Raw genomic sequence first — 15,479 nt, 5'->3', positions numbered from 1 at the left:
TGAAGAGTAGCCCCTGCTCGCCGCAACTAGAGAAAGCCTGTGCGCAGCATCGAAGACCCAACGCAGCCAAACAAACCAAACCAAACCAAACCAAACAGTGAACAAGTGCCTGAAGAAGGACAGTGCTAGAAGAATAAGTGGTTTTAAGAAGGAGCATGTTCAATGATACAGGGTGATAAAAAAACAAAATTATCTAAGAAAAAGACTTTAGACTTGGCAACCAAGAAGGTATTAGTTGTCTTAGAACTATTTTGGTAGTGTAGAGATAGTGGAGGCCAGATTATAAAATTTAGGGAATGAGTGAGTGGTTAGTAAATTAGGGTAATGAAAAAAGGTCTCTCTCATGAAATTTGATGATGTGAAGAAAGCAGAAAGCCTTACTTGAAACTATAATGTGTTAGGTTCTCTTAGCAGATAAACTTATCTCTGAAAAATCAGAGGCCCTTTGGTACAAACTCATTCACCTATTCCCCCAACATACTGTCTCTCTCAAGTATATTTCCAACATTTTCCAAAATGCTAAGAAGCTTCTTCTTTTCAATCTATAGTAATGGTCTCATGGGAAAGAGGCTCTTGTTTTAGCATGAGTTGGCATCTGGGGTCATTTAGAAATTGTGGTGGGTGTTTTTGGTTGTCACAATGACTGGAGAGCTTACAGACATTTATTGTTGGAATCCAAGGGTCTGAATATCCTTAGGGCAGTTTTCAGGACAAGGAATTATCCTCCCCACCGAACACCGGTAGTGACAGTTTGAGAAAGATTCTTGGCTAGGAATCCTGGCTAGATTCTTTCTTTCTTTCCTTCATAGTCAGGCTTCTCAAAGAGTTTTGAACTTTCTCATTCTCATCCTATTCATTTCTCAGCGTCTGGCAATCTGTTAAAAAACTGCTGTGGCAGAAGTCTTGTGACTTCATTGTCAAAGCATGGGAGTACAGTTTTTGTTTGATTATGACATTTGTTGAGGTAGATCACTCCCTTCTTAAGTTGTTTTCTTCTCTTGGCTTCTGCCACATACTCTTTCCTAGTTTTTCACCTACTTCTATGATGTTTTCTCCTCAATTATCATCACCATTCACTTTCTCCTAGCCTGTAAATATTGATACTCCTCTGGTATCTCCTTTTCTGTTACTCCTGTATGTTTTCCGATGTTCCAGAAGAAACGAAAACAGCTACTATTTTCAGAAGATTGAATTACAATTATTTGTCTGTCTTTCCAATAAGAAGACAGATACCCTGGAGACCAGATACCATGTCTCATACTTGTATTCTAGCATCTAGTACTTTGGCTTTTTTCCTCTTGCTTTGTTTGTTTATTTTCCTTAAAAACTATTCCAGTGCATCTGAGGTTGATTGGCATGGAGCAGAAATGAAGGAGGATATTCAATTTTCTTACCTAATTCATGCCTCTTCCTTGGTCATCTGTAATTTATGTCATATAATGTACAAGTATTAGTTTTAAAATTGCACACTTGTATGTATTTTACTCCTCTGGTCTTCTGCCTTTTTTTAGGTCTTCCACTTTTTATTGCTTAAAGACTCTCTTAAGTATTACGTCTAGGTAGCTCTTTCCCTGAATCTTCTGTCCCACTTTCTCTCTGTATTCAAGGTACTATTTACACTCTCTATTACTCATTTGGCAATTGAAATCAATAAACATTTATTGAACCTAGTACAGGACCCTGCTCTCAAGAAGGATATTTGCCAATGGAAGAGAAAGACATGTTAATGATATGTATAATACAATATGATAAATCACAATAATAGATAAATTGAAATATCCAGGATATAATGATGTCTTTGAAAGTAATGACTAATTAACTTTCTTAATTATGTTGAGAGTGTGATGCCAGGGATATGATTCAGCATCACATCTTTAAGGAACTTTGAGTAGTTCAGTGTAAAGGAAGACAATGTGAATGATAATCTGCAAAAGGGCTTTTATCTTTGGTCATAAAACATGTTCCTATTTTAGATTAATTTTTCAGGATTGCGTTCCAGAAATATAATTACTAAGTCAAAGAACATGAATATTTCTAACAACTGTTGATGCATGCATATAGACACATTCAGCAAGGCATTTGCCAAGGTTTTGAGAATTGTCCTTATGCACGTTATGGAAAAACATGAGCTGGATCACTGCTACTAAAATCCATTGAGTTTACTGATTAACGTATTAAAGGATAAACATTTCTGGTGCTGTAGGACTCTGTCCTCCATTATGTTTTGTTAATTATTTCTTGCCTGTACCTTGAATAAATATATAGTTAGTATTTTTTTTAATTGGCATACGACACGATTGATCATTTTCTCCTTCTAACACTTTCTTCATCTGACTTCAAGACAGCATAATCTCCTACCTCATTACGCTTTACTCCATAATAGTTACCTTTGCTGGATTATCTTCACTTTCTTAAAGTCTGAATGTTATAATGCTCCAGGGCCCAAAATACTCCTTTATTTACCAATAATTGCTGGTGATCTCATTCAGTTCCAAGTTTTAAAAGCCATCTATTTGCCAATTTTACATCTCCATCTCCTGTGAACTCCACACTTCTATATCCAATTGCCTATTCCAATTGCCTATTCCATTTGTCTGATTGGTAAATATTTCAAACTTAACATGGCAAAACTGAACCTCCCCTAATCTGTTTTATTCATTCTTTCCCATCTCATTTAATGTCATTATCTGTTAATCCTTCCATCATCCCAGTTGCTCAGGCTTAAACCCTGAAGTTATCTTTATCTCAGTTCTTTCTCTCACACCCCACAGTATCACTCAGGTAATTTTATTGGCTCTTCCATCAAAATATACCCAGAATCTGAACATCTCCCGTCACCTACTTTGCCTGGTTCAGAACAATATCATTGTTTTCTTATATTGGGAGTTGGCACACTTTTTCTGTAAAAGACCAGTTATAACCGTGCTTACAAGTCAAATGCCAAATTGAGGAGTATATATAGTCACATAAGAGAAAAACAAGTTTCTTCATATTTTTAATAATTATTTAGTGTAATTTTCTGTAATATGATTACCTAATGATAAGAATGACCTTTTGGTGGGGGTGGGGGAGTGGAATATTTCACTTAATTGGGGTTTAAAGTTAGTGTTCCCTACATCAAAATCAATTGCATATTTTCATCTGTTAATGTGATCTATAATGAGATTTTCTGTATTTCATCTTTGAAAGTATCTTTTCACATAGGTAATTATTACCGTATACTGATATCAATTCACAGACATATGTTGATAGAGCATATTTATCTGTAAGAGGGCATTTATTTAAGTCTATTAGCTTTTTCTCTTTATTTGCCTTTTAGCATGTCATTACATTGCAGATTAATCACTTCCAATTGAAGGTCAAGTGGAAGTTCCTTAATTGTATAGTTAAAATGAATTCTGAATTATGAAATACACATTGTATTAGCATTGAGGTCTGAAAAGTACTTCTTGGACTGGAATTTGAGCTGGAAAATATATATGCTGCAGATATGTATGGTAAGGCCAGATGTATGGCCATGTATAAATGGTCTTCCTTGCTTGCTTAACAAACAGGCACTCAGAAACTTACTTTGGTTCCAGCCTTATTTTTATTTTTTTTATGAAGAAATTCTTTTGTAATGAGATAATCTGTTTTAAATTTTCTATTTTTTTCTGACTGTTGCATGCCTGTGCTTTGACAGTATTATATTCAATTCTTTATCCGGTAATGTTGATGTATATTGTATTCTTTTATCATAGCTATAGTATCATTATGTAATAAACAAAATGCTTTGTCATTTAATTCTAAAACAAATAATCCACACTCCACTGAAGTTTTAAAAGCATGACATTCAAAGTCCACCTTCCTTTTTTTTTGTCTTGTTTTGATGTGATAGATACACATGGTAATAAAAAATAAAAATAAAAGTTAGTATGGCAATATGCATGACACTCAAAACACTGTCAAGTTAAAACTGTTTCACTGTGACCTGTAGTGTGCTGAGCAGCAGTGTGAAGTGATGAGGCCACCACATACTCTGCTGGTGTAGTGCAAAAGCAGACTTAGCACATAAATGCATCAGCATGTCTGTGTTCCAGTAGCTTTATTTATGGAAACTTCGATTTGAATTTCATGTAATTTTTACATGTCCTGAAATAATCATCATCATTATCACCATCATCATCTTCTTCTTCTTTTCAATTTCTTAACAAATTTAAAACCATTCTTATCTCAACAGGCTATACAAAAACAGTTTGCTGATCCCTGTCTTAGTCTCCTAACTAATCTCTCCAATGCAACTTTTATCCCTTTGTCCCTGTTATGTACCTGTAATATTACAGCTAAATGATCTTTTTTTGAAATGGACAAAGCTCTGTATGATCTGACCTCAGACTAATACTGGATCACTTTGCTCGGGCCACACCGAGCTGCTTGCTTTTACTTGAGTGTACTTACCATGCTCCAACCTTAGAGCTCTAGCACCTGCTCTTCATGCTGGAACATTCTTACTCATTAATATAGCTTACACTCTCTTCATTCATGGTCTCAATCACATGTCATCTTTGCCCATCCTTCTTTGACCGGCCTTCTTAATCAGCCTTTTCTGATCACCCCATGTACCTTCATCACTATCTCTTTACCTGCATCAATAGGGTAAAGTTATTTTCCTTCATTGTATCTTTTATGGCATTCTATTATAAATTAATGTTTTCTATGATTATTTGCCCCCCCCTTCCATGAGAACAGAAACTTTGTTTTATTTACTTGTGTTTCCCCAGTGCTTGGCACATAGTAGGCACTCAGTACGTATTTGTGGAATGAATAAATGATCTCTAATGGTCTGTGCTTTCCTAAAATGCAGTAGGTATTTAGGACAGGTTAATTTTTTTCTTCATGTAGGTTTCTCAGCCTAGAATGGATTAGTGGTGGATGGAGGTTGTTATTTGAAAACTTTATGTTCGATGAAAGGGATAATGGTTGGATTATATGACCTTCAAATTTCCCTTCAAGTGATTCATGGAAAAAATTATTCTGTGGGCCAAACGATAGGTACAGTCTCTGCCAAATCACCAGTACATTAATTTGAAAAAATACCATGTTATGAATATCTCAGTTTCATTTTGATATAATTACAGTTTTTTGTTCCATTGCTTCAGAATGTGAAAATCCTTTCTTTGTAGGCTACCTCTTCTACTACCCCCTTCTGTGTTATGATTTGTAATTTTAATACACAATTAACTTTTACTTTGTAAAACACCTTCAATCCAGTGTAACTCTTTTTTTTTTTTTTAAGGGTTATTTATTTATTTATTTATTTATTTATTTATTTATTTTTAATTTTTTAAAATTTTTTTTAGAAATTCACGTTCTTTTATTTATTTATTTATGACTGTGTTGAGTCTTCGTTTCTGTGCGAGGGCTTTCTCCAGTTGCGGCAAGTGGGGACCACTCCTCATCGCGGTGCGCGGGCCTCTTACCATCACGGCCTCTCTTGTTGCGGAGCACAGGCTCCAGACGCACAGGCTCAGCAATTGTGGCTCACGGGCCCAGTTGCTCCGTGGCATGTGGGATCTTCCCAGACCAGGGCTCGAACCCGTGTCCCCTGCATTGGCAGGCAGACTCTCAACCACTGCGCCACCAGGGAAGCCCCAGTGTAACTCTTATGTGAACATTTCTTTGAAGTGATTTGACCACAAAAGATTAATTTTGATGAAACTTTGATATGTCATATCATTGAATTCAACTGAAATACTATTTCTTTTATGAAGGTTGTTATATATAGAGCAACATGAGGATATAACAGAGAATTGATCTTTGTTGTGATTTTGCCTTGTGTATACTTCCATGTTTCAAATAACCCTTCATCTACTTACATTCTTTATTTTGGGATTCATTTTGAAACAGTAATATTAGTTTTACCATCAATATGTTTCTGTATACTCCCCAAGTTATTTTGTCTGTTTCATCAGTTTCACATGTTACTGTATAACTTAGAAAATGAAAATATATAAAACTCCAAATATGTTAATTTATGGAGAAGCAGTCTGCTATTATCTTTTCTTTGGTAGGGGCAGAAAAAGTTTTCCTCCACCCTTTTAGGGTCCTGGGCTGGATTTGAAATGTAAACTGCCAAAGACAGATTAACAGGAGAAAAGCATACAAATTTATTTAATATAAGTATTATGTGACGTGGGAGCCTTCATAAAGAAATGAAGACCCGAAGAAACAGACTTGTACACTTTTATGTTAGGTTTGATGAAGAGTGAACAGTGGTGGATGAATATGATAGGTTAAGGAGAATGAGATAATAGTAATAAACTGGGGGAAACTTAGCAAGGCCTGTTAGGATTCTTTTTGGCTTTCCTTTGTCTTCAGAGGTAAGGATGCTCCTTTGCTCAGGGTATAGGGAGGACATCTCTTGCTGGAAGGTTTTGTAGCCTTTTTCGAGGAAGAAGGGTGGGAGTGGGAGGGGGTGGCAGGGGAAGATCAGAGTGACCTTTCTGCTTCTTCTGTTTACTAAGACTCCTTCAGCTTAAAATAGTCAGTATGCCAAGGTGCCATATTTTGGGGGTAATATGACCTGAACCCCGTCATGTTCATAAAAGAAAAACAACCAGTTAAAAACTTACCTTTTTTCTTTATTTGATGGTCTAATATTTTATACCTACCTCGCTTTCCCAAACCTTCCCCAATTCTCTAGCTTTTATCTGCAAGAGAAATACTATGCAGAAATAGAAAACAACAAAACCAACTAACAACAAACAACAAAATCAAACTTTAAGTTGCCTGCAGAATTTACATATTAATGTATTCTTTGTGCTTTTGAATTGTTTGTTGGTGACTCTTGGTGCCAAAGTGAGGTTTTATTTCCACAGCATATTAATCAAAATGTCCTGGGCAATTTTAATTTTTTAAATAAAACTTAGAGTAATAAATGTTATTTGCATTAATATAGTGTAGTGCTGTGAATTAACTTTGATCCAATATGATTTAAAATATGATAGTGTCAGAAAATTTTTTTATGAATCAAGTTTATATAGCAAATACCACCTAATGTGTAAGTGGATAAACATTGATATTAACCTTTATTCATGAAAAGCAATAATAGCCTAATGCCTCACTTAACTCAGTACTTTCAAAATCATTTGCTTGATATGATAAATTATGCAGTCTTGCATTTTGACCTCATGACCCTTTAGAATTTACTTAAATTGACTCTGTATTCGCCATATTATAGCATAATGACTGTAACTAATTCCAGTACTCCTAAACTTGATTTTTTTCCATTGTGCATATAAAAAAGAGTATATAAAGATATTTATTGATGTTCTGTGATATTTAGATAGTTCCTGTTGAATGTAAACAATCAAGGGCTAGATTTTTTTTTCTAAATCTTTTTGTTGCAAAGGAAAAAAATAGGCAAATGAAGGATTGCTTGTAAATTTATTTTCCTCTTTTAAGTGTATAAAAGGTGCTGAGATGTTATTTAAAAAGTAAATGACTGTCAAGTCTAGCTACATATTTCTGTCATAACATATTTAGAAGAAGAAAGTAATAACTTCTGTGGAAAAAATTTGAATTGTGTCATTATGAATATTTAGTTATTTGTGGCTCATGTCTAGAATTTCAGAAAAGATAGAATTTGAGAAGAATGGAAAATTAGTTCAATATTCATTAAATCAACAAATCTTGATTAAGGACCATTGATAACAATTATTTATTTTGGAACATAGAGACATATTATTGGGTTTGAAAATATTGTGGTTTAATGATAAAGTCATACATAGAATTAATTACATTACAATGGAATATGTATGGCAAAAGATCTGAAGGTTTGCTTTCAGACTTCTGTGAAGCACGGTGTGGATTTGGGGAGGGACAGGAGTGTTAGGATTTCACACAGTATGTGAAGTCCAGAGAGACAAAAGATGGGGTGGAGGTGATGATGAGAAGTCATGTCAGAATAGGGAAGAGGTTATTCAGGGAGCTGCCGTGAAACATGTTGAAATTTTGAGAAAGTCCAGAGAGAAAGCATGATTTTGAACTCAGGATATGTGGTAGGGAGTGGTTGTAGATAAATCTAAAACCAATGAAAGCAGATCATAAAGAGGTCCTAAATTCCATGGTGGAGAATTTGGACTTTTTCTGAAGGAGATAGGAATCCAGAAAAATATTTTGATACTATGCGCATCTTGGATAGCAGTGTCTTTAAAGGAAAAGCAGTAACATTTTTGGCAATTTGAAAATTGCCAAGGAATTGGAGGGAAGGTTCAAGTGATGGAGACTAGGTAGGAGGCTATCAAAAGAAATTAGAGGACCAGAGACAGTAGGAGTATTAACTGTGGCAACTGTGGCAGTGCCAGTGGGTATGGTGAGAAAGGGACAGATTTAGGAAGTAGTTACTGTTCTTAAATATAACTCTTTATTTATCAAATATTTTGTAATTTTCCATTACTTATGAATTTTAGTTTCAAATAGTAAATAGACCTTTCCTAGATAAATATTAAACAAATCAAGAGAATGCCCAAAACTCCAGTTAAACAGAAATAAAGTGAAAATAATTTAAAATAAGTAATATTTCAGTGTTCAATAAGTACTCCGGCATGATGATGCTAAAAGACATAATGAAGTACTTGGATGCTTGCATTCATACATAGATTTACTGTGACTGTGACAGCTACAAATCAGACTAATGGAGGTAGGGCGTATAGTCAGTCTATCGTGATACCATGAGCATATGACTGGCTATGATGTGACTTTCTTAAATGGTGAAAAACTGTTGGTATAGTACTGGACAAGACAGAGTTCAATTTTTACCTTAATTTACACAGCAATTACTTGAATAAAAAGCAAAAATATTTGGGGCACGGGTTCAGATAATCATCTAGTTATCTACTTTCATGTCTACTGAGATCCAGTAGAACATGCTAAAGTCATACAGGGTCTAAGACCATTATTAACATAATACTGTTCTACTTCTTGTAGGATCTTTTCCTGACCATTCTTCTGCCCAATAAATCATAGTCACATCCTTCATCATTGTGACAATCAAAACTTTCCTAACGAATTTTCATAATTCTCTCTAGGAAACAGTACTGCGCTTATTGAGAACCAGTGGTGTGGTGCAAACAGCACTATTTTTAGTTTCAGAGATACCTGAGTTCAGATTTCATTCTTCCCATTTTTTGCTTATGTGACCTTAAGTAACGTAGTATGTGGACCTCAGTTTTATCATCTTAAAATTAAATTTTATTGTTAAAAGTAAATGAAGTCCCTCATAAACATAGATGCAAATATTTCTAATAAAATATTAGAAAAAATTGAATAACTTAAAAAAGTGATAGTATACTGTTACCAAGTAGAGTTTACCTGAGGAGTGCAAGGTTAGTTTGCCATTCAAAATCAGGTAATATACCATATTAATCAAAGAATGGGCAAAACTTCATGATCACTTCAACAGATACAATAAAAGGATTTGTTAAAACCTATTCATAATAAAGAAAAACTATCCAGGAATTAGGAACAGAAGGAACCTTCCTCAAGCTGATAAATGACACCTATAAAAAACTTAGAGCTAACAGAATTCTGGTGAAACTGAATGCTTTCCCCCTAAAACTGGGAAAAAGGCAAGGGTATCCTGTCTCATCACTTTTACTCAACATTGTTTTGAAGGTTCTATGCCTTGCAGAAAAACAAGACAAAGAAATAAAAGACATAGGGATTAGAAAGGAAGGAAAGAAATGTCCTTGTTTGCAGACAATATGATATTGCATGTAGAAAATCCAAGGATTCTACAGAAATATTACTAGAACTAAAAAGCAAATTTAACAAGGCATGGGAATGCAAGAACGATATACAGAAGTCAGTTGTATTTTCATATACTAGCAATGAGCAATCCAAAATGAAATTGTGAATACAATTTCATTTGCTGTAGCGACAAAAAGAATAAAATATTTTGGAATACAATACTGGGAGGTATAATGCCTATACATTGAAAACTGTAAAACATTAGTGAGAGAAATTGATAGCAATTTAAGAATTTCTAAATAAATGGAAGATTATTATTGAATATAGTGTCAGTACACTAATACTCCCCAAAATGATCTATAGATTGAATGTAATCCCATCAAAAGTCTGACAATTTTTTATAAAAATTGATAAGCTAATCTTAAAAGATATATGGAAATACAAAGGGCCTAGAATATTTGTGTTTAGGTATCTATTGCTGAGAAGCAAATTATCCCAGAGTTTAAAACAACACACATTTATTATCTCATAGTTCAGTGTATCAAGAATCTAGGCACTGTTTATCTGGGTCCTCTGGTTCACCGTCTCTTATGAAACCATAGTAAACATGTCACCAAATGGGGATCTCATTTGAAGGCTCAACTTATCATTGGTCCACTTCCAAGCTTACTTATGAAGTTATCAGAATTCAGTCCTTTAAGGGCTCTTGGACTGAAGACCTCAGTTCTTTGAGATGGGACCTCTCCAATATGGCAGCTTACTAGCTTCATCAAAGCCAGCAAGAGAGTTACCTAGCAAGGTGGAAGTCACAGTCTTTTGTATCATCACGAAAGTGGCATCCCCTCAATGTTGCCATATTCCATTTGTTAGAACAAGTTACTCAAGGGGGATTATACAAGGCCATAGATATGCGGAGGTGAGAATCATAGGGGACCATCTTAGAGGGTCCGCCTCAATAACTAATACAGTTTTGAAAAAGAACAACAAAATTGGAGGACTTCCACTACCTAATTTCAAAACTTAATATAAAGATACAGTAATTAAGACAGCATGGTATTGGCGTAGGATAGATATATAGACCAGTGGAAAAGACTAGAGAGTAAACCTTCATTTTATGGTGAACTGATTTTCAATAAAGGTGCTAGTTTGATACAGTGTGGGAAGAATTTAACTTTATTTCTAATGTCAGAGATCCATATGTTACCTAATACATTTATTAAATATATAAATTATAAAAGTAATACATTTTAACTAAAGAAAATATAAATATGTTTAAGACAGACCAACAAAAAATTACCTCTAATTAAGCCATTCTCTCTGAGCCACCATTGATATTTTAGTCTAGTTGGTTCCAGACTCATACTGGGCTTTTTTTTTTTTTTTTTTTTTCCAGCTGCGCTGTGAGGCATGCTGGATTTTAGCTCCCCATCCAGGGATCTAACCCGTGCCCCCTGCAGTGGAAGCGTGGAGCCCTAACCACTGGATCGCCAGGGAATTCCCTGAGCTTCTTTTTTTTTTTTTTAATTGTAGTAAAGTAACAAAATTTATCATCTTAATCATTTTTAAATATACAATTCAATAGTGTTATGGAAGCTTAGACTTAATAAAGGGTGCTGCAACAATTATATATTCATATAAAAAAGATTTTAAACATTACTGCATATTATATGAAAAAATTAATTCAAAATTGATCATAAGCCTAAATGTGAATGCTAAAGTTCTAATACTTCTCAAAGAAAAAAAGACAGGAAAAATATTTGTGACCTATTAAGTCACACACAGAAGAAACAGCCACAAATATAGAAGAAAAAAGATAAATTGGATGTCAGTAAAATGAAAAATGTTTACTCTCCATAGAACATCATTAAGAAAATGAAAAATAAAAGGCCAGCCACAGACTGGGAAAAAACATTTGCAAATTATATATCTAATAAAGGACCTATTTCTAGACTGTATAAAAACTCTCAAAATTCAGCAATAAGACAACACAATAAAAATGATAAAAGATATGAAGAAAAAGTTTTTACCATATATATATATATATATATATATATATATATATAGCTAATAAGCTCATGAGAAAATGCTCAGCATCATTAGTGGTCAGGGAAATGCAAGTGAATACCAAGTGAGAACTACTACACACTCAGTAGAATGGGTACAAACCAAAGGTCTGACGTTATCATGTGCCAGCAAAGATGTAGAGAAGCTAGAAACACACACTGCTGGTATGAAAGTGAATTGGTAATCCACTTTGGGAAATATTTTGGCAATTTCTTAAAAAGTTAAACATGCATGTACCAGCAATTCACTGCTAGGTATCTCCCCAAGAGAAATGAAAACATATGTCCACATAAAGTCTCGTGTGCATGTATTCATAGCCACATTGTTCATAATCGACACAAACTGGAAACAATTCAAATGTTTACCAATTAGGGAATGGATAAATAAAGTGTGATATAACTATTAAATGGAATATTACCTAAAAATACAAAGGAAAAATGACTGATAGATATCACAACACGGATAAGCCTTAAAAACATGCTGAGTGAAAGAAGCCAGACAAAAAAACTATATATTGTATGATTCACTTTCTATGAAATTTCTAGGAAATTAAATAAAGATAAAAAGCAGATCATTATTTACCTGAGTTGGTGGGGGGTAGCAGCAGAGACGATCTCACATGGGCACAAGGGATCTTTTTGGGTGTGGAAGCATTCCAAAAATGGATGATGGTGATGATTGCACAAGTGTATAAATTTACCTAAAATCATCAAACCGTGAGTTTAAAGTAAGTTAAACAAACAAAAAGCATAATATCTTCTTCCTCTTTTTTTTCCATTTCATTTCTTAGCAGTTCAGTCCAAAAAACACTGGGTGGGCTAAAAAAGGTAGGTGTCTACAACAGAAGGTAAGGCCAGCAGGGTGGCAGTACCTGGGCAGGATGAGGAGGCCGTCCGTGCAGAGCAGTACCTCAGCACAGAGCGTTGGAGCCCAGGTGGGTTAAGGAGGATGTCCACAGTGGGGGATGGTCAGGAAGATGAAGGATATCAAAGTCTGAGTAGAATGAGGAGGACGTCTGTGTCTGAGCGATCCAACACAGGATGTTGGAGCGAGGTGGGGTGAGGAGATGTCCACGTAGTGAGGAAGCCAGTGTGTGATGCTGGGACCTGAGAAATGTGTGGAGAGCATCTCTGCAGAGTGCCATGCACTTGCCCTGCACAGGACGATGAGCCCAGGTGAGCAGAGTAGATCATCTGTGTGTGCCAGGAGGCTGCTGTGGTGGTGAGAGGAGTTTGGTCACTTTCACAGGAATTGATCAAATAATATGTTAAGAAAAATAGTAGCCAGGTTGCTCTCTGTTAAATAAGGGAATTGCAAATAAGGAAAGGGAGAAAACTGGAATGAACCCTGTGGTTCATTCTTGGTTTGGTTTTTCATTTATCTATCTACCTATCTATCTATCTATCTATCTATCTATCTATCTATCTATCTATCTATCTATCTCGAATGATAGATAGATAGGTATATGGATATAGTTTTACAGATACTGAAATAAATGCAGATAGATAGGCGAAGAAATAAATATAGAAGTGTATGTGTGTATAAACTTAGCTATATTCCCTAACTCCATTGAGAGGGCCTGGGAGCAGTGACATCCCAATAGCAGTGAATATACCTTGAGCCCTGATCTTGATTTTGAAATAAGATTCCGCATTGAAACCAGGGCTCTGTGGATCAATGGGAACTTTCAGGGCCTTGGCAAGGGAAACTCTGAAGATGAGCCTGAAATACCTTGTGGTAGAAAGTGAAGAAGTGCTGAAAGAATGTCGGGACATGTTAGAAGGAAAAAGAATTAGCTTGAAAGACTCTCACTGGCTAAATCGCGAGATTTAAACATCAAAATAAATAATGATAGAAACAGATTATAACCCACTGAATAAACTAGGAGACCAAAAATTCATACTAGATGAAACTACAACACAGAGCTTGTAGTTTCAGGAAGGGTAAAACCATATATATATAATTATAAAATAGTTGTATAACTGCTATGATACAGGAAGTACAGGTTGCTGAGATCAGAATTACCTATGGGAGCTGACGTCTAAGCTGAGAGTTAGTTGATGGATGATACTTGTTAGCAGGTAGCTAGGGAGCTCCTGAAGAATAGGAGACAGAGAGCATGGGACAGAAAGTACTTCCCTGTGGCTGAAGAATGCTGCAGGGAGGTCCCAGGACTAATTGACTGTTCTCACCCTTTATCTTACTTGGCTCAACTTCTCTGCTTCTGGTGCTCCTCCATTTTGACGGCTCTGTCTCATTCTCATATTAATTAGTCATTCAAGAAAATTTTTTTGAAAACCTACTCTGAGCAAGGCTTTTTGCAAGACCACTTTCTTGTCCCTGAATCTTACCTTTTCCTAATTCCACTTCTTAGAGTCATCCCTGGAAAGTTCTGTTGCTGATATATATATTTTTAAATTAGTTCTTCTGTGATCTTCATCTCTCCTAGCACTTCAACTATCGCTTCTATGCAGATATCTTACACCACTGTCTGTGGTTCTTACCTCTCTTGTAAGCCCCACATCTCCATTTTCAAGGACCTTCTAAATGTTTCCATGTGGGTATACTTCTGGCCCCTCAAACTCAGCACCCAAAACTAAATTCACCTTCTCTTGTAAGCTTTCCTGTATTTCATGTTTTTGTTAGTGGAATCATTTTTGAAATCTAAGCTTAAAGCTTTGGATTCACATTCAGCATGTCCTCTCTGTCATATCCCTCACCTGTAAGTTTGGCAAAAATTAATAAGGCCAATATTGCTCAGTGCTGATTACTGTCAGGAAACAGACATTCTTATACAATTTTGGTAGAAGAGTAAATTGGTAGTATCTTTTTGGAGGGTGATTAAGTAATATCTATGGAAGTTAAAAACAATTTATTCTCATCTTAAAACCTCTGCATATATGCTACTCATCCAGAGGGTCCTGTTGCTTTGCTGCAAAATGAGAAATCCATTTGTTCTTTAAAGCCCACCTTGTTCTCAGATTGGATACTTTCAGCCTCAGTTTTCTTAGAAGTTACACCAAAGATTGTACCATCTCTCTTCCAAGAAACAAGTCCCTTTTTGTCTACTACTGCTAACAATGTTATGGGTGGTAGTAGTAGCAGCAGCAACTTCTATTACTAGTTAGAGTTTCCTTTACTAAGTTCATAAGCCTTATTAGTTATTTTGTGAGGTAAATAGTATTAGCCCCCGCGTTTACTAGTTTAAAAAAAAACTAGTAAACACAGAGCAGGAATAGTCTAAATACTGTGAATTCTCTAATACTGAAAGATTGTCAGTCTGAGAAATTAAAAGATGAACTAAAGCTGAAGAGAATATTTTAAAGGCAATTTTATTATTTAATTGTACAAAAACTTTTGGTTCTTTTCAAAGATGGATATTACTATTTTAATATTTTTATCAAATGTGTCCAAAACTCATTGAAACCCTAGGTTAGGAAGCTCTGCTGGTTATAAGTTGTTTTAATTCAGGGTAGAAATTTGTGAGTTTTCATAGGTGATACAAATAGTTTTTAGCAACAAAAATCACATAATGATGGGAATATTTCTAAATCTGTTTCTATAATATGTGTTTTTCAAAAGTAGTTACTTTTTTCAGTTAAAATGTCAACTTTGTGTCAAAGGGATATGTTAGATGTGTTTATTTTTAAATAGCTGCTATGTAGCATATTATTGCCACAGAAAAG

At 35.1% G+C, this 15,479-nt stretch overlaps 1 protein-coding gene across 4 annotated transcripts in view; it reads left to right on the top strand.

The window, feature by feature from the left end:
* Positions 1–15,479, top strand: part of LRBA (LPS responsive beige-like anchor protein) — a 736,878-nt gene that overhangs the window by 376,800 nt on the left and 344,599 nt on the right. The window lies entirely within an intron of this gene.

The sequence above is a fragment of the Balaenoptera physalus genome (genome assembly GCF_965194825.1).
Source record: "Balaenoptera physalus genome assembly, chromosome: 5".
NCBI classification, from domain to species: Eukaryota; Metazoa; Chordata; class Mammalia; order Artiodactyla; family Balaenopteridae; genus Balaenoptera; species Balaenoptera physalus.
This window is presented reverse-complemented; position numbering and strand designations above follow the sequence as displayed.